The following is a 20,567-nucleotide window of genomic DNA, read 5'->3' as shown; positions in this document are numbered from 1 at the left end:
CATTCATACCTTGCCATGATTGACTGGCTAGACATTTTGTTTTATCCCCCATTTCATGAATGAAGAAAATAATCTTGAAATATTATGTCAGTATTTCCTAAATTTGTCAATAATGAGGGGGAGGTGCTTAAAATAGTAGTAGGCCGTACTCCAAATCTTGTGACTCACAAGGTTCCGGCAAGGAGCCTAGATTTGTCTGATTCCCAAGCCAAAGGTTAACCATTTAGGGCAGGGCCCACATGTTAGGCATCTTTGTCCCCTTCACTGCACATATGAGGTCCCCAAAATGTCTCATCTTTCTAAAATGTAATTGTTTATCAAGTGCATTCACATGATTCCCCAAAATAATCATAGGAAGCAAGCATCACAGATGTCAACGTCCTCTTCTTACAGATGGAAAAGTGAAACATAATCAAGTTCTATGGCTCCTGGTTAGAAGAAAAAGAAGGAGGGAGAAAGAGGTTATGTGGAGAGAGAAAGATACATAATTCAAAAAAATAGGGGTTGGGAAGGGACAGACTGGGAGTTCAAAATTTGTAGATACTGACAGGCACATATAGAATAGATAAACAAGATTATACTGTGTAGCACAGGGAAATATATACAAGATCTTGTGGTAGCTCACAGCGAAAAAAAATGTGACAATGAATATAAATATATGTTCATGTATAACTGAAAAATTGTGCTCTACACCGGAATTTGACACAACATTGTAAAATGACTATAACTCAGTAAAAAACGTTTTTAAAAAAAATTTACCCAGCTCTTCTCTTCACGTATATCCTTCTTTTGACACCCGCACCAAGAAATCATTCTACATATTTTGCAAATTCCACCATGAAACAAGAGGTTTGTTAAGAGGACCGTACAGGCTATTTGGAACAGGCCCCTTAAAAAAAGTGTTTTCCATTGGTAATAATCAATAAAATCTTCGCCATGTTCTCATTCTCCCTATTACAGAACTGGTAGTCTCTAAGGTAAACTCTCAAAATAGGGCATCATGAAAGAATTTGTAGGATGTGGTATGCATTTAAAGAGAAAACACCGTAATTCTCTGACCAATTTCAGCTTTGGTTGAGTTTCTTTAGAATTTCCACTTAAATAAGTTTTCCTGGAAAAATTTTGCCCCTTATCATCTGAAGCACTCTCACTGGAATAGTCTTAGGAAGTAGTTTAGAGAGCTGAATGGTATTAACCTAAATGTAATTTTACTAACTTTAGCTCACTCAAGTAGATAAATTTTCACAGTGCAAGGGATAAAAAAAATCCAATTTCCTTTTAGATTTTACTGCAATTTTTTTGGTCGCAAATAAACAAAGAATTGAGCCTCCTGCACGAACAGAAAAAAAAAAAAAAAGATTTTATAATAATCCCGGTCAGAGCATGCGCATTCCAAAAAGTGAGCTTGCTCTTCTTATTTGGCAAGGAGATCTTAAGAGAGGAAATAACCCTAGAATTTGGAGAATGGTTTCCTAATATGAAGTGAGATGCTGCACCCAAGAATCTGAGAACTTTATACCCTTTGAAAGAAGGGTGAGTACAACTGTGTTTGAGAGCTCAGTAAAGTGGGACTTGGGGTCATCCACCGCTCAGTGGTGGAATCCAAACAGCAGCACTAAACATCCCCTTTCAGCCTTGAAGGGTGTGCCCCTTGCAACGTGGGACCCCACTCCCCACCATAGCTAATTGGCCACTTGACTTAATGGGACCAATCCAGATCTCTCTCTCTGGGAATTTGAAACTGGGAAAATGTGATGTTAGCTGAATTGAATTTCACACAGAATCAGAGCCAAACTGACACAGAGTAAGGCCCAAGCAAAACCAGGAACCAGCTGAAGTGACAAAGCCGTGGAGAAGCCAGAACATCACTTTGCAGATTAAAAGAGAAGAATGGAGCAGATGCAGAGAGAAGTGGTAGAAACCGGCAACACCACGTGAGCAACCTTGGTTCCCGAATGTCCTCTTCTATCCCCAAAGTCCTGGCTATATTTACTGTCCTATTTGGGAACGTCCATTAAGTGGCCTGCTCTTTCATTTATATAAACATTTTTACTTGTGATAATTTGAGTGGGTTTCTATTCTCAGAAACCAAATAGCTTTGACTAAGACAGGCAGCTTCACGGAGGAAGTCCATATCTGAGCTAAGCACCAGGTGTTCACCAGGTGGCCAGTGGAAAGAAAGCACCCTGAATAGAGGAAACAGCTTACAGGTCAAGCAGGAGGCAGCAAGTTGAGTTCCAAAAGCTACAAGTACAGCCAGAGCGCTGGGAACACTGGAAGCAGGACCCACGTGAAAATAGCCAGAAGAGAAAGGCAGGAGTCAATGCACAAAGGACCTGTGGTCCATGCCAAGGTATCAGCCTTTATCCTGTAGCTGATGGGACCAGAGGTGTGTGATAGGAGATTATCCTGGCTGTGATGCAGAGGCTGAATACAGGCGGTTGGGGTCAAGATGGGAGGCAGGAGACTAGTGAGAAAGTGAACTTCTCAAGAGTAGCTTTGTGTGCCACTATTTCCACCATCAGGGACTATTCTAAGGGAAGAGGAAAAAGCAAAAAGCAACAACTTGGGCATAAGAAGCAAGTCAGCACAACACCCTCTGAAATGAGAGTTTTGCAGCTTGGCTAGTGGCAGAGTTGTACAGTGTTCCACCCTTTATGCCTGAGGTTTGAAAGAAATGACTTCAGCCTAAGGGCATGTTGATCCACAAGCAAATCCACCACCAAATGTGACCCAGAACGTGACGAAATACAGATCACAAAAGAGGCTCACAGTTGAAATACCACACAATTTCACACTTCATTTCCCCAGTTCTCACCCTCATTTATTAATTTCCCATCATAACATACAGCCAAATCAAGCGTTAGTTACTTCAGGAAACATGGCACCTTTCATGAAGCCTGATAAAAGCATTAATAATTAAAGGATGACTTTGAAAGAAGGACATCTAAAGCTCTCTGGCACAATGTTTTTGTTCTCTTCAGTAATACAAAAGGAAAACCTGCATACCCCTGAATAAACGGAAGCTACGGATGTTCTGATCTTAATTAGTTTAGATAACAGGACGAATCAAATCCCCAAACACTTAAATGGATGGAAATGGAGCTGTCAGGTCCGATGACAGTCTAGGCTGTGGACACAATAAACTTCCCACCTTATCAGTAACTTCTCTTACACAGGAATTTAGAAAGTAGGCAACATCACATGCACAACAAACAGCTGTTATTACTGCAACTGACCTCAAAGTGCCACTTTATACTTTCACTCAGTGTTTTCTCTTCCATTCAAAATGCCTGTCAACTGATCTTCACTTATGGGTAGATTCCCAGGTTTAAACCATACCCTGACAGCGGTTTCCTTCCTCTCCCATTCCACGTGCCTTTGGAGTGCAGCAATCTAACCACATCCAAAGTGCTGTTTGTTGTAAGGCATTCTTTTAGGTACAAACAGCGGTGATAGAAGTTCTTCTCATCCTGGTTGCTCAGCGAACGGTCCACAGATTATAGCTTTAGCATCACCTGGGAGCTTATTAGAACTACGTAGTCTCAGGCCCCAAGCAAGACTGGCTGAATTAGAATCTCCATTTTATTGAAATTTCCAGGTGATCTTACAATGAGAGGCACTGACAGATATTTTTGCAAAACACAGTTGAGAAGAGCTTGACTACAACCTAAGGTCTGATCTCAATTCTCTTTGCTACTCTGGAGAAGTGGATTCCAAAGGCTGCATATAAAAATCACTGCCGTTTACCTTGGGTGGGACATTCCAGGAAGATGACATATGCTGTGGAAACAAACTAACTCTAAAGTTAGAGAGCTGAGTTCAAATCTAAGCTCTGCTGCTCATAGGCTGCGGGACCCTGGGTAAGTTACCAAACCACACTTGAGTCTTTTGTCCCTTTTCCCTTAAGTTGAAGAAACCATTATGTTTTTGTTTGTTACTGGTTTGAGTTTTTTTGTTTGTTTGTTCAGATCACTGTAGACTCACATGCAGTTGGAAGAAGTAACACAGAGAGAGCCCATATACCCTTCAACCAGTTTTCCCCGATGGGAATAACCTGTACAACTCTTGTACAACAGCGCAGTGAGGAAATTTGTTCTCCATCTCGTGTGGAAGTTAGTCATTTCAAGCAAGTTACAAAAGCAGAATCATATAGTGGGTAATCTTCTGAAACTGTCTTTTCATTTACTGTAATTCCTCGAAATCCATCTAAGGTGTTTCACGTAACAATAGTTCATTCCATTGTACTGCCGAGTCTTATTTCATGGTATAGATGTAACACAGTTTGGATAACTATTCACTTTCTGAAGGACATTTGGGTTGTGTCCAGTTTTTGGCTTCAACAAATAATGCTGCTATGAATAAGCATGTACAGGTTCTTGTATGAACATAAATTTCTACTTCTCTAGGATAAGTGCTCAAGAATGCAATTACAGGGTCACATGGCCATCTTGTAAGAAAATGCCCTACTCTTTTCCAGAGTGGCTACTCCATTTTAGATTCCCACTAGCAACATATGAGAGTGATCTCCACACCCCTGCCAACATTTAGTGTTATCACTATGTTTTTAAATTCTTTTATTGTAGAGGCGGAGGTAATTAGGTTAATTTATTTATTTTTAATGCTGGTACTAGGGATAGAACCCAGGACCTTGTGCATGCTAAGCACATGCTCTACCACTGAGCTATACCCTCCCCCATCACTATTTTTTAATTCTAGCCAGTATGATAAGTATGTAGTGATATCTCACTGTGCTTTTAATTTGCATTTCCCAAGTGGGTAATGATGTTGAGCATCTTTTCATGTGCTTATTTGTCATCCAAATTTCAGTAAAGTGTCTATTCATGTCTTTTGTCCATTTTCTAATTGGATTGCTTGTTTTTACTGCAAACAATTTTGTGAACCTCTGTGAGTTTTGAGAACTTGTTATAAATTCTAGATACCAGGCCTTTGTCACATATTGTGGTTTGCAGATACTTTCTTCCAGTCTGTAGTATGTCTTTACATCCTCTTCACAGGGACTTTTGTAAAGCAAAAGTTTTTAGTTTTGATAAGGTCCAATTCATCAATTTTTCCTTTTATAGATTGTGACTTTAACGTCAAGTCTAAGGACTTTCCCCCTTGCCCGAGGTCCTGAAGATTTTTCTCGTAGGGTTTTTCTAAGTTTTACAGTTTTATGTTTTACATTTAACTCTGTGATCCATTTTGAGTTAGTTTTTATATAAGCTGTGAGGTTTAGGCTGATGTTCATCTCTCTCTCTTTTTTTTTTTTTTTTTTTTTGTGTGTGTGTTTTATTGCTTTTGAATGCCCGTTTACTTGGACCATCCTTTTTTCAGAGGCAACCTCAACTTAACAGCAACTTTGCAAACAGAAAAAAAATCAAGTCATTACATTAAATGCACATCTTAAATGTAGGAAACTACATTTCTAGAAACTGGAACTACCTAAAACCCAGTATCACTGTGCATATCCAATGGAGAAATCATGTCTGGCTCAAAGTCTGACTCATAAAATTCATCCAATAAGCATGTGCATTGTTTGCTTTTTCTCACATTCGTAACTGTTTTGATTTAATGAATAATGTATTCATTCATTACATTGTTGTTCAAGAATTAAAATAACACAGCAATACTTGGAGTAAATAGTGAAAGACTGCCTCACACAGCACCCTGCACAATCCCACTTATTTAAAGTAACTTGTACTAACAATTTTGCATGTATTCTTGTCTCTTTTCCATGTGTTTGCATATGTGTGAATATACACATACATACATTTAGTTTGTATTTTGTGAAATCAAACAATCAATACTTTAACCTTTGTGTTTTTCTCTCATTTTTAAGTACTTCCTCCATCCTGAGTTTAGTCGAATCACGCTTTAATTTTTGACAACTTTTGAACCCATCAGAAATATATTTTTGTGTATGGCATGCAATAGGAATCAACTTTCCTTTTTCACAAATAATTACCAGTTTTGAGTATGGCCATATTAACTCCTATCCAGACAGCCTTGACACATGCTATGACTTATATAAATTTAAGCATATTTTCCAGATGTTTATTCCTTTTCATTGATTTAACTATCCTTTTTTGGGGGTCAGATTTTAACTTTAGATATCTGACAATTAAAATTCTCCTTGTCTTATTTGTCAATAATTTTGTTGGAAACTACTTTTCCAGCTTACTTTTCAAGACAAATTAATGAATCTACATTTTTCAAGTTCATAAAAACAGTCCTAGTGAGTTTCTGATTATGACCAAATTTATAAATACTTCTAGCACATGCTCTATATTTTTGCAATTGTTTATTTATGACCCTGAGTAACGTTATAAAATGCAGATAGAGAGAAATGGTCAAGAATACTCTTTAAACCTACCTGAAGTACTAAAATTCTCTTTCAACTGTTAAAGCTCTTTAAGTCTTTATGTACACACAACAAAACTGCCACAATCTTCAAAGGACAGAAAAACCACGGACTGAGCCTGTTCTGATAAGTACTTAGTTTTGATCTAAAAAAAAAAAAAAGAGGAAATAATGATCCTTTTGCTACAATGTGGGGGAAAAAACAGCCTCTGTGTGTGTGTGTGTGTGTGTGTGTGTAGGAGTTTGAGAGTGAGCAGGTGGAGACAGTAGAAAAAGCAAGGCTTGATTCTGGGTCCAAGAATACATAAAAAAACAGTGTGCTATTACTCCAAGTGCAGAGGGTAACTGCCACAATAAACGCAAATCAAATCACTTAATCCGGAAAAAAAGAGAGAGTATTAACCCAGCAATTACGCTAAGTACTATTTGTTAGCATGAGTTGCCCAAAAGAATTAGGTATTTCACTCTAAATAACTGAATTTTAATGAAGCTTATTATGGGTGTTATTTCTTGTTTCTATCCTAGTTTGTTTACTATTCACAATGACAAAATTGTCTTAAAAAAAAAAAAAGCAGCTCAATGACACACACCATTCCTATACTGAAAGAAACAAGGTAAAATCAAGTAAAGAATATGTTTCTTCTAAATTTCCAACAATCAAACTGGTTTAATTATTAAGTGAAAATCTCCTCCTGTAACCAAGACCACTAGCCTTATGATACCCCTTTCCTCCTGCCACCTTCATCACAAGAGTCTAATTTTTTTTTTCAGTTAGTCATATTAATGCTCAGTTAAAGGACATGCCCCAGCCTCAACTGCAGATACGTAAAGCCATCTGGCAGTTTTGGTTGTGCGCCCTTTTTTGCTCCTTCTTCAGTATTGCTGGTTAAAAGGCACATAAACTGACTGGAGTCTTAACAGCTGTACTGGACCATAACGTCAGGGTTACATTATAAAGATGGAAGAATGCAGAGCTGGAAAGAGTCTGGGTCCCGGATGAATATATGGAAAAGTCATTTTACGTTCTATCCAAAATTCCTTCATTTGTGATGGAAATAAGTTCTGGCTATTGAAGCTGTTTCACTTGTTTTGTTACATGCAGCTGAACCCAATCCCAAATTATACATCATGACTATACCCAGTAAGATCAAAGTCTGTGGAGCCCAACATATTAAACTATTAAAATTTCTTTTTAAATTATCATCATTATAAAGATGCACAATGTCCATGTCAATACATTTCAATTAAAGAAATTTTATGTCAAAAATTTCCAACAAAACAGTAGACTTTGTTTTATCCATCAACATCAACACTTCTGAAGAGAAGCAAAAACTATACAGTCGTCCCTCAGTGTCCACGGGGGGTGGGTTCCAGGACCCCCATGGATACCAACATATCCCTCCACTACATTTTCAGCTGATCCAAATTTTTTTCATTAATTTATATGAGATCTTTTTAATTGAAAATCCTTACTGTCTTCAGGTGTTATCAGGTAAGTTCACTTAAAATCTTTTAATATATTGGCTTAATAACACTTCTCAACTACACCATGATAAGTTGAATTGTTGTTTTCTTAAACATACTGCCATAAACCAATTTTTTCCATATTTTTTGGTTATGATTTAATGTCAAACTTTCTCCCAATAGCTTTCATCCTTTCACCTTGCTATTTTATTTCCAAATCTAGAAAATAGAGAGGTATTGTATTACAGACAGAAAGTATATGTTCCCCCCCGAATTCATCTGTTGAAATCCTAACCCGCAATGTGATGGTATTAGGAGGTGAGGCCTTTGGTAGGTAATCAGGTCATGAGAGTGGAGCCCTCCTGAATGAGACTGGTGTTCTTATAAAAGAGGCACCGGAGAGCTCCTTCACCCCTTCTTCCACATGAGGATACAATGTGAAGATGGCCATTTATGAACCAGGAAGCAGGCTCTCACCAGACATCAGATCTGCTGGAGCCTCGATCTTGCTCGGACTTCTAGGCTTCAGACTGTGAGAAATACACTTCTGCTGTTTCTGAGTCCCACGGCTTATGATATTCGGCTGTAGCAGCTCAACTGGACTAAGACAAGGGGCTTATGATCAACTCTCCTATTTGATATTATTCTGCTTACTCTGAGATTCTCATTCCTCACTCCCATCTACAAATTAAAGGAGAACCGTATCACACTTAGAGTTGTGCAGAAATCAAGAAAGAAATTAAATCTAGATAGAAAATGTCTCCTGTCTTTTAGCAATTCCCTTTTGGAACCAAATAGGATAATAAAGGGTTTACAAATGCTTTTGACAGAGACAGAGATAAGGCTGTTATGATCACTTAAAAATAGTTCAAAGATATTTATGTTTGAGACTTACTCTCCTTTTTAAGTTTCAGTTTTAGTATTTGGTTTAGGATGTAAGAAAGCGGATGCTGCCCTATATTTTATAAATAGTCATTTATTCAGTACATAATTCCTAAGGGTTTAAAAATATATCATTAGCAAATAAATTTTCCAGCAGGAAACATAATGAGTTAATAATATAGTATGTTAGGAGGTGATAATCATCATGGAAAAAAGATGAAGGGAAGAAGAGTAATGGAGAGAGGGACCGCCGGGGTGAGGTGTGGGGTAAGTTGCAGGACTACATGGGGGGCATCTGACCAAGATTCAGAGGTCATCAGAGAGGGAGCACAGTGACTATCTGCAGACGTCTCCAGGTAGATGAAAGAGCTGGAGCTAAGCAGCTACAAGGAGGCAAATGCGGTTGAATCAAGAAAGCAGAGCAGGTCAGGCAGGTAATGGAGAATCGACTGGAGGTCCTTGTAGGTCACTCACTGTAAAGACTTTGGTTTGTACCCTGGGTCAAATGGAGAGTCACTGCAGACTCTAGGATGAATGACATGATTGGATTTCCATTTTAACAGGATCACTGGCTTCTTTATAGAGAATGAACTGGGGGGAAAGCTTATGCCCTTCTTGCTTATGCAAGGAAATTATATAATATTATTGTTTTCTGCTGTAATCCAGGTGGGCCGACCAGGGTGGCTGAGATACCAAGCAGTTGGAATCTGTATCTATTCTGAAGGTAGAAAATAGGATATCCTAATGCATTGCGTCTGAGGTGTAAGAAATTTTAGCTATAAACGATCTCACCCAGGAAAAGTAAAGGAGAAACAAGAAACAAATAGATGGGGTTGTAAGACACCCAGGAGAGACGTAGGAAATAATATTGATTAGTTCTTGTTCTTCACTCCAAGTAGTGACGATAAAAGCATGACCCTTTAACATGTTAAAGAATACTCTCTAACCAGAAAACGGAGCACTCCATTCAGAGACGCCTCTGAAGGCAGACAAGATGTTTCAAAACTGATATATAGTATAGGGAATCCCTTGGTTCTCTTTTCAAAGTGTAAAGAAGAAGAGGCAAAAAATACAGGAAAATACAGTGCAAACCTGTAGATGGATATCACCCAAAGCTACCAGCTGAGGATTCTTTGTGTAGTGACATTTTTCACAATAGCATCTATGTTTTATAGGTCAAAATAAAGAAGACCTGTTCTGTCTGACACCATATTTAATGTCCTCTGTGTCTTAGCATGCCAAAACATCTCTCTTTGTAAAGTGTCACCTCTCTGGCTGATGACAGTTTTACCCTGAAAGCAATGATTATTAAGCAGATCTGTAACAGAGTATAGAAGTAAACAAGGAGGGCAAGAGAGAATGAAAACAAAGAATCAAGTGGCACAGATACAATATCAAATCCTATAGGGTATTTATTACACTCTATAATTATAAATACAGATATTTAAAGGCAATGTTTTTTCCTCTTTTTAGAAAAATATAGGTAGACTTGCATATGGCTAATTTACTTTTTTGCTTCCTTTTTCCTTTCTGTTCCAGTAATCTGATTACAGATTGTTATACTTTGCCAACAGCTCTCCCAGGGGAAAAACACTGCAAAAACCAGCACCCATCTAGTCTTTCATCCCCAGCACCATTTCAATGATGTTTATAATTCCTTTTATAGGAATAAAGTATCTGCTTAGTGATTAATAATTCAAAATCCAGTAAAACAAAACCAAACGAATGGCCCAATGTAAGAAAACAGCATAAAAAAAGTAAGTTTGAACACAATGCATTATCTGTCAAAATGAAGAAAAGCAACAAGTTTTATGAGCAGAGCACTGAGCTGTAATATTAAATAAATGTTTAGTCAAGAATGGCAGTGGACATTCTTCCTTCTGAAAAACCTGATTACATTATTATTACATCATTTGTCTGATGTCTTATTAATTGAAAATTGCTTTCTAGTAGCTGCCTTCTCCCCTGCTATTGCAACAACTGATTGTAGTTCTAATGGATTTGTTACATCATCATGAAAGATGGGCTTAATTGGTGCCAAACCAAGAAACTCTTCTCAACCCCCTCCACCCAGACCTCTATCACTTTTAACCTTAAGCCTCTGCCTTTCAAAGACAGAGAGAAGGATACTCCCGGCAGCTTATTCACCAAGTGCATCAATTGGCACAACAACCTAACCGATCCACTTTCACTTTCAGCCGCTAAATGCATTTTGAAAGAACCAGGAATGGAAACACCTCTTGCCTAGGCAGGATGTCTATGGAGTTTTAACTCTTTCCAATAACAAATCAATTGTGGGGGAGAAAAACTGATTCTACATGGAATCCTTGAACACAAACTTTGAAAATAACTGGAACTAGTTTTGACAGAAAGGGAATGAAATTCCACACGGAGAGGGCTTCTGGGATACTAGTAATGATCTATTTCTTGACCTCGGTAGTGGTTCCGTGGGAGCTTATATCTTTTCTTTAAACTGTCTAAGCTCTATGATGCATCTGTATGTATGGTATATATCACAACAAAAAAGTAATGAAAAACTTTAAAGATCTTTAGGAATTCAAACACTTACGGACGCTTCTTCTGAGATTCAGGGAGTTAGAAGTGATATTTCAAGGATTATTCCAGACCTCTGATTCTGTATTTATTACATATTAGTCAATCCATCACTGTCGACTCTCCATATTAAAGAATATTTAAAGGTGAAAAACTAGAAACTCTTCCATCTTAATCAAGAGTTTTAATCAAGAATTAAGGATATTCATGATTTATGTGTTATCACTAATGGATTAGACTAGGAAACAGAACCTGCAATTTTGCCCTCTCCTCACTGTTTCCTCCTTATTTTTATTTACTGATCATGGACAGAAACTCATTATGAAACAACCATTCCCTTTGAAGTCACAATAAATTAAAAACAAAAGAAAAGCAGACATCTACCTTGAGAGTACAATTACACTGATGCTACGTTCCCCTTTGAAATAATAAGAATTATCATTCAACTAAAACCTGAAGTGTTTATAAGCTCCTCTGCCACATATGAAGAAAACAAAAGTTAAGAAATTATTGCATCATATTCATATATTTCCTTCCCTTCTCTCTATTACACTCACCTGAATTTAACTTTTCCCTATCTAGTAATTGACATTTTAGAAGGAACAGTATAAGAGTGGTCTTTAAATGTAGCTATTTTCACAAAAGACAGACTAAGCATTTGTGTTGTTTATCTTCTCCCCCCTTTTTGGGAGTAACAAAGAACATAACGGCCCTTCTTTCAAACTGGTGTGACTAAGAGTGGTGAAATCATACATAGATACAAAAAAAAATTCACTAGAAATAGTGTGAAAATGATGTTTCAAGGCAATGACTGCTATTCTATAAATTGATGATACTTACGTACTTCTTTTTAACTAATGAAAAAGATGGCAAACAGTTTTAAAACTGTAAGAATGTATTCACCATGATTCCTTTCTTTCCATTTTTGGAGTGGGCAAACAAACAAAAAGCATGGACAACTAAATGTTCAAAATGTAATTTTCTTTTGAAATGTTGCTTTAAAACGTTAAAGCTCTGTCCATGAAAAGTTATATCAATACCGATTCCTGTAAGTGCATGATGACATCATCCACATAAAATATTTCTTTAGGCCACGGCATTTTCTCAGTGTTACTTTATAATTTAAGGTGAGCCATATAATTGATTGCATTATAATGAATCACACAGATCTTCAAATGAACTACTTCTCTAATTTCACTTCGCAGTCTAGAAGTGCATGTATAATTATGTTGTTTTCCACATCTCTAATGTTTCTTCTGATTAATTCTAAACGTGATTCAGCATCCTCCTCTCTTTGGTTGAGAAACATATAAATGGTGAAAGAGAGGAAACTAGTTATTAATGTATCATTTACATTTTACTTCATTGACAAGAATGTGTTAAGTTATGGAAATTAACCCCTTATATTACATTTTATGCTTTAATTTAATCACTTAGGTATTAGAAAGGAGAGAAGTGTATTTGTGAGTTGAAGTTAAAAGAGTGAGCATTGTAAGATTAAATAATTTATTAGTTTGGCTAAAAAATACAATAGTTTTCAAAACTGATTTGCTTCAGACATTGTGTTAGCCTCTGGAAAAAACAAAGATGAATAGAAATGATGCTTACCTGGCTTTTAATGGGGCAGGTGGGGATGACAGGTGGGACTGCCATTTAGAAAAGGGATGAAACACAAATATTGCAAGGTAGTGAGCGAAGATCTAAGCTAGAAACAAATTCAACATGTTGTGTGGTACTAAGGGAATGAAGCAAAGGACTCGTGGAAGGAGAGGAAAATCTTCTAAAATATGTAATAATTAGTGAACTCTTAATGGGAAGTAAGAAAGTGAAGGTGTATAAGGGAATGACAGCCCATCTGTATCTCTGGCACATCCCTGGGGAGGGAGAAAAGGTATAGGGTACCATTGGCTTCAACTCTGGGTACATGGAAAGCGTGAATACAGCCCTCAGTCTTGGCCTATTCACAGTGAACATTCTCATTTGTTAAAGCTGTTCACTGTTCACCTCCTTCACGAGATGGTAAGTTTCCAGAGAGCAGGCAGGTGTATTTCTAGCCCCTAGAATAATGCCTGGCATATGGTAGGTACTCGATAATACATTTGAGTGGAGGAATTAAGTCAACAAGAAGAGAGAATGGAAAAGGAGGGAAGGAGGACACGAAGACTTGTCCACACAAAGAAGACTAATAGAGAACAGCAACAACAAACCACTGTCTCAAATGTCGCCCGTGGCATCAACCGCTCAGCTGCCCCAGAAACCATTCCTGAACAAAAAGTTCAGAAAGGATATTTTGAAAGCACTATGCCTACCACATATTCCACACATAGCAAAAGCTTGTCAGAGTGAAAGCCAGAACATCAACTGCACTTTATACATATTGCTATTTCAACTGAAAAGTGAAAAAAATACATCTTCAGTGAAGAATAGTATAATTGAGAGCTCATTCAAAAAAGTAGGTTTTTCAACATAAACTATTAATCTGTTCAACAATCGTATTTGTTACAAAGTAATGGAGTACTATTGTGTGAAAATTCCTATCCTGAGCATTTAAATTTTTTTCACAAATATCACTATACTAATCTGCCTTTTTTGTATTTTATTGCTGCTATAGTCAAAAATTCAATCTCCTAGACAAATGGCAATTCAAGAAGACAATTCAAGTGATATATTATTCCCTTGGACTACAAAGGTATATTTGCCCATTCAGTTTTTTTTTTCATTCAAATTTTCCAACTGCTGTTACATGATATATTTCTGAATACAAAATACACACTCTGCTTTCTCAACTACTATAACATATAGCAATCTCTACAAGCTCTCATCTTCTCTGAAACACTTAAAATATATTTTAAATATAAATTAAATCACACCGAAAAGTTATTTACGCTATTTGCTTCGACATAACATGAATATTTTAATTGTACTCAAAGTATCTTGTAGGTTTAAAGTAAAATGTCACAAGCCTCATTATTTAAATTCCATATAGGAAAACCATCTTAGTCGGAAATATTCTGGCATATACAAGGAAACATCGTACCTAATATTACTGATAAGCAAAAATTAATTATCTTTTGGTATCATAATTTCCCTTACATTTGGGGAGTTCTTCCAAGTTTAGTATACTTTTAAAAATTTCATCTTTAGAGATGTGTATCTTATAAAAAGAAGAGAACTTAAAAGGAGAAAATTATGAATGCTCTTGTTTATAAAGAATTTCCTCTGAATAATTTACAGATTCAACTCCAATAATAATGAATTTTTTCAGCTTGACGAAATAGCCACCAGCAATGACAGATACACTCTCTAATGAGTCAGCAGCTGGATAAATTTCTTAAAGTGCACCCAAGTCCCACCCTCCACAAATAGATGATTATTGGTCATTGCTTAGTTTGTATGCACTCACTGAAACCAATATGCATTCCTGAAAAGAGAAGGGACCAGCTGTGTGACTCTGGACACATCCTATAAACCTAGCAACTGTCACCCTAACCAGGCCATCGTGAGGGCTAAATGTGGCCATATATCACATAAGAATGGCTTGAAAACTATAAAATGTGTATACATGCAATAGGCATATCACTACCAGTAAGGACTAAAAAACAAATAAAATGTCATTAATCTCTCTCTTTCCCTTCTATGTAAGATTTGAATCATGGCGGGGGGGGGGGGGGGGGGAGAAGACTGAAAAATAAAACAAAATGGCCCACAGGACATTAGACACACCGTAAGTAGATAGATACTCTCTTCCCACGCCTGGATTATTGTAACTGCCTCTAAGTCGTCTCCTGGCTTTTGCTTGTGCCACCTTATCATCTGCTCTCAGTGCACAGCAATCACAGTAAGCCTTTAAAGCTAAAGCCGTCCATATCACTCCCCTGCTTAACACCCCCGCCGCTTCTCAGCTGGGTCAGAGTAAAAGCGAGAGTCCTTTTGCTGGCATTCGAGGCCCTCCAAAACCAGCCTCTCCACCCCCATCCCACACAGGCCCCCCTCTACACAGCATGTTCCCAATACAGGGTCTCTGCATTTGCTGTTTCCTCTGCCTAGAAGATTCTCAGCTCCCTCCCCGACCTCCCTGTGTAGCCATGTGGTTTCCTCTCTTGCTCACCGTCAGGTCTTTGTTCAGCCTTCTCTGTGAGGTCTTCACTGATCTCCATGTTTAAAACTGCAACCACCCTGTGCTCTTACCTTCTCCTGTCCCCCCTTTACTACTCCAAGTACTTGGTCTCATTACAGTATTTTACTTTATTTAATTGCTGACTGTAAGCTCTATGAGAGCAGGGACTTTTGTATGTTTTGTTCACTACCATACACCCAATACCTAGCACAGAACATAGCAGGACATCAGTAAGTAATTGCTAAATTAATAGATATACAACCTTCACATCATATCATATATATATGAGCCACCTGTAAACTACTGTAATATTACAGTAAACTTTATTAAACTCTGGTTCAAGCCAAATGTTCCAAAAAGAAGGGGATAACATTGTACAAATGATGAGGAACAGAAGTGAGATGTTTCTCTTTTTAAAAATCACCACAAAACAAAATAAACCAAATCATGCCTAGTGAATCAATAAATTGGCACTGAACTCAGGAGAATTCCACCATACTCAAAAAACCTTTTATATAGTCAAATACTCACTGTAAAATTAAAGAAGACATTTCAAGTCCATCTTTTGACTAAAATTTTCAAAAACAAAAACTGGGAACCATTTAATGTCAAACACATTCAATAATTAAATCAATTATATATGCCTTTGATTCTCTGCTATATGAAGTCAGAATTGTCACTAAAACAAGCAAGCAGTTCCAGTACCTCTGCGTTTGGCTCTGACAAACAAATAGAAACAAAGATTGTATTTTCACCATCATATTATAACAGTTTATTGGATAATCAATCACAAATGGCTCCAGGTAGGATCTGTTCCCAGAAAATGTGGGTCCCTGGAAACAGGGTTAGGAAACCTGGCATCCTTCACCTTGGTAGTTCTGGGCTCTACTCATTGGAATGTGAAGAAACCAAGCCTCTAGCTGCCTTTCAAAAGTTGATGGCAAATGAACTAAATACTTAAAAAAACAAAAAAACAAAAACAAAGAAACCCCTACTGTCTTCTAGGAAGTCAAAATCTTGCAAACAAGATCTGGCAAAATTATGATTTTTTACAGAAGCTTCTTCAGGACTAAGCTTATTGAGTCCTGGTGTCAAACATACTTTTAAGCCATTTTATTTCAATGGCCACATCAAAATAGAAAAGTGGCATTGTCATTCATATGATGTTTCGTCCCCACAGTGTTCATTCCCTTCCCTAATATCCCATAGCACTGATGACCTTTATGGAACAAGTTCTACACTTTAATTATTTCTTGTATGTCCATATTATCTCTACACAAGAGCTACTTGAGGGTAGAAATCTTCAATTAATAAATACTTGATTTGATGAGGATGAAACCCTTTTAATAATACCATCAAAGAAAAACAAGCTAAAATGTTTATAAATATTGGGAAGCAAAGCTGCAGGCACCAGCACAAATATAACTAAGATAGAACTCGCTGAGCCTCCGTAGTCCCCCAGCCAATAGAAGTCAAACAGGAAAGACCTTCTGGTAAGGATGTGTGCCCCACAAAATCTGCCTTTAGAGTCCTCAGCTTCTTTATTCACTTTCCCTCCCTCTGCTGTTGTCCAGTGCATTGCTATTTTGTTCTTATATGAATTGACATTTTCAAGCATTGACTGAAAATCAAGCAAATCGCTCGATTTTTTAGACTTTTCTTTTACTCTTTCAAGGAATACAGTTGATAAAACGTATTACCTTCATTTTACAGATGACTAAACAGTGGTCTAAGTGAAGTTACATAACTTTCACTTGTTCAGTGACAGATGTCTCAAAGAAAAGGCTTAATCCCAGAACTATGTGACTCAAAGCCTGTGCTCTGAATTCGTTAGCAGTTCTTTCTCCTGTTAGTCTAGATTTGGTTATGTGCCCAGTTATGCGTTTTATGCACTTTCATGTGAATGAATTTCCAATAACTTATTACTGTAACCAGTAATTGCAAGGAAGCCTTGTATCTAGTCACAGAATAAAAGGCAGTATATCAGAATAAAAGAAAATGGGGGTAATATCTGGAAGGAAGAAAACATGCAAGGCCCTGGAAATACACTGGACTAGCTGAGCTTTGTCCTAGGTGTGGGCATGGGTCAGTGTCGGGCCTGCCTTGAGAAGATGCTGGCTCCAATAATATTTTAATATTTTCGTTAAAGAGGAATTACTGTGTATCCTCCAAATAATCAACACAGTGCCAGACACAAAGTAGGACTCAAATACCAGGACACAGAAAAGTGTGGGAAGTTGTGATCATGGTTAAATGTGGACATTTCTCAATTTTTCAGGCTACAAAGAACCACCAGACAAAGAAGTAGAGGGAATAGCCTGAGACCATCTTTAAAAAAGCCTGGGTTTCAATGAAATGCAGGACTTTGGTATGGCTGGTTACTAAGGTGAGGAGGTGAAGACACAGAGCATGTCACAGGAGAGGCAAATGACTGAAGGAAGGTGTATGTATATATAAGAGGGACAGAGAGAGGCTGAAAGAGAGAGGAAGAGAAAAGACAAGTCCTATTTAAAAATGATAATACTGTAACAGAATGCTATGAAATTCATTTAGCATCTTAACAAACTTTTAAAATTGTACCACATTAGCATAGCAGTAATTTTTTTCTAGTTAAAGTAAATACTGTATGGGAAAAGAGTTATCATTTTTGTTAGATGTTCACTGTGTGCCAACAGCGTTATCCAAGGAAATACACAAAATATACCCACTGGGCTTAAAAACAGTATGAAATACAGCTGTATTATTCATAACATCACAATACAATTACTCTTAGCTATTGACAAATATATTTCTATTCCACACACATAGATACATGCATGTTTTGGCAATTACAGACCGACCTTGTTTCATTGTGCTTCATAGATATTGTGCTTTTTACACACCGAAGGTTTGTGGCAACTCTGTTGAGCAAGACTATGAGCCCCATTTTTCCAACAGCGTTGGCTCACTTCATGTCTCTGTCACATTTCGATAATTCTTGCAATATTTCAAACTTTTTCATTAATAGCTATTATATCTGTTATGGTGACCTATAAGAAATGATCTTTTCTTATAAAACAAACAACTTTTTATTGAAGTATAGTTGTTTACAAAGTTGTATTAGGTTCAAGTGTACAGCAAAGTGATTCAGTTTTTCATATATATTCTTTCTCAGATTCTTTTCCATTATAGGTTATAACAAGGTATTGAATATAGTTCCCTTGTTGTTTATCTATCTTATATATAGTAGTATATATAGTAGCTAACCCTAAACCCCTAATTTTTTCCTCCCCTCCCCTCATAATCAGTGACCACAAAAAGATTATGACTCACTGAAGAATCAGATGATGGTTTGCATATTTTAGCAATAATATTTTAAATTAAGGTATGAACATTGTCTTTCTAGACATAATGCGATTGCACACTTAACAGACTACAGTAGAGTATAAACATAACATTTATAAGCACTGGGAAACGAAACAATTCATGTGACTTGCTTTATTGTGATACTCACTTTATTGCAGTGGTCTGGAACCAAACCCGCAATATCTCCAAGGTATGCTTTTACTTATAAATAATTCAAGCTAATTCCCCAAAGAGTTAATCCATGTTGAAATACGTCCTTTTAAAAGCTGATGATACACTTTGTAAAACAGAGCTCAGTAACGAAGGGCCATACTTAAAAGATATGTATATGAAGCCACATTCCTCTTTCACATATCTCTGCATTTTCGAAATTGAATAATAAGCATGCTATTTTTAACAAGATAATTTTCACTTTCTTTGCATATAATAAAAATGTCAGAATCTTACATTTTCATGCCTACATAATGGATTACAAGGTTATAAAAATGTATTCAGTATAAAGATTTTCATGAGGTTTATAATAAAATGACTCGGAGAAATGAAAATGAGATTAGAAATGAAAGGAACTGAGTTCTAGTCCAGACTGCCACAAACTAGCTATGTGACCTTGTTCTAAGTGAAGAATGTCAAACTATGGCTTCCAACAGCCCAAATCCCAACCAATCAGAGCTGACTGACATGGAAGCTGAAATGTATCTATCCCTGCGCTAGTAATTTAACTGCTCTGAACTTTATATTCTGATCTGTAAATTGAGAGAGCTGGCTTCTGAGTTGCTTTGCAACTCTAAGACTCTTAGACAACCAAAAAGCCAGAGATCTAATATCTGATAAAAACATTATTCCTTTTAAATCTGTGAGATTCCTTTAGCCTCCCTCCCCATTTTTTCAAAGCAAAAATGTTTAACTTGCAGGACAGAACTCTTACTTAACAGAAGACAAACGCTGTTCATTAATATAGACAGCCTAACAGAGAAAAAGGCATGGGCCACACTGGTAACCTGGGCATTTGATGCTATCAAATAACCAGTTAGGATGTTAATTGACTAAAATGATTTAAATGCTCCTTATAAAGTGAATCTGATCTCTAATATTATCAAATCTCCTACAAAGACCTCTCCCACCTGGGCTTAAAGATCAGGATTATCTAGGATATCGTCTCATCAGAGGAATTTCATGTAATAGGAGAGTCATGGAGAAGAACAAGCAGTTACGAGTTCATATCTAAAAATACTCCGAAAAAGTCAAACAATGGCCTCACAATGCATATCAGTGGTGAGGTGCCACACCCTTTATGAAACACCGAGGTTCAGAACAGTGACAAATTAATCCACAACTCACCAGATACTGTAGTTCTTCTACAGAAAGATCTAGCCAAATGGTAGAAACCATCTCACTCAAATGACTTCAACCTTCCTATAGTGAAAAACAAAGGACACATAATAAGATTATGTTACTCTTACATGAGAAACAGGGATGTAAACATAAATAGTTCTGGGCAGGGGTGATATTAGAAACATTTAACAACGGGTCCTACATAGGTACTAATCAGTCAGAATGAATGCCAGCCATGCAACCATTACAGTCACACCAGTGCATGTCAGCTAAACATAAGCCCTGGTTACAGACAGAAATAATCACCTAGTAGACTGAAAGAAATTTACATATGTTGTTAGATCAGTAGAACATTGACCTGCTACAATGCCAGGGCCCATAAAGAGGGACTAAGTAAATCTTTTCTAGATTCTGAGATTTCTAAAGGTAATATAACACACAAACAATCTGTATACATTTGGATAAAAAAATAAAGTATATTCAGAATTTTTTCTCACAAGTACAATTTTCA

At 37.0% G+C, this 20,567-nt stretch overlaps 1 protein-coding gene across 14 annotated transcripts in view; it reads right to left on the bottom strand.

The window, feature by feature from the left end:
* Positions 1–20,567, bottom strand: part of PAM (peptidylglycine alpha-amidating monooxygenase) — a 258,433-nt gene that overhangs the window by 168,885 nt on the left and 68,981 nt on the right. For 13 of the 14 annotated variants that reach the window (XM_031448751.2, XM_031448752.2, XM_031448753.2 and 10 more), the window contains exon 2: positions 20,063–20,137. The exons of the other annotated variant lie outside the window; for it this stretch is intronic. The gene's annotated coding sequence lies outside the window, so the exon portion shown is untranslated. The remainder of the gene's footprint in view (positions 1–20,062; positions 20,138–20,567) is intronic. 14 annotated transcript variants of the gene reach the window in all.

The sequence above is a fragment of the Camelus dromedarius genome, chromosome 3 (assembly GCF_036321535.1).
Source record: "Camelus dromedarius isolate mCamDro1 chromosome 3, mCamDro1.pat, whole genome shotgun sequence".
In the NCBI taxonomy this organism is placed as follows: domain Eukaryota; kingdom Metazoa; phylum Chordata; class Mammalia; order Artiodactyla; family Camelidae; genus Camelus; species Camelus dromedarius.
Note: the sequence above shows the minus strand (reverse complement) of the source record. Positions and strands in the feature narration are given on the sequence as shown.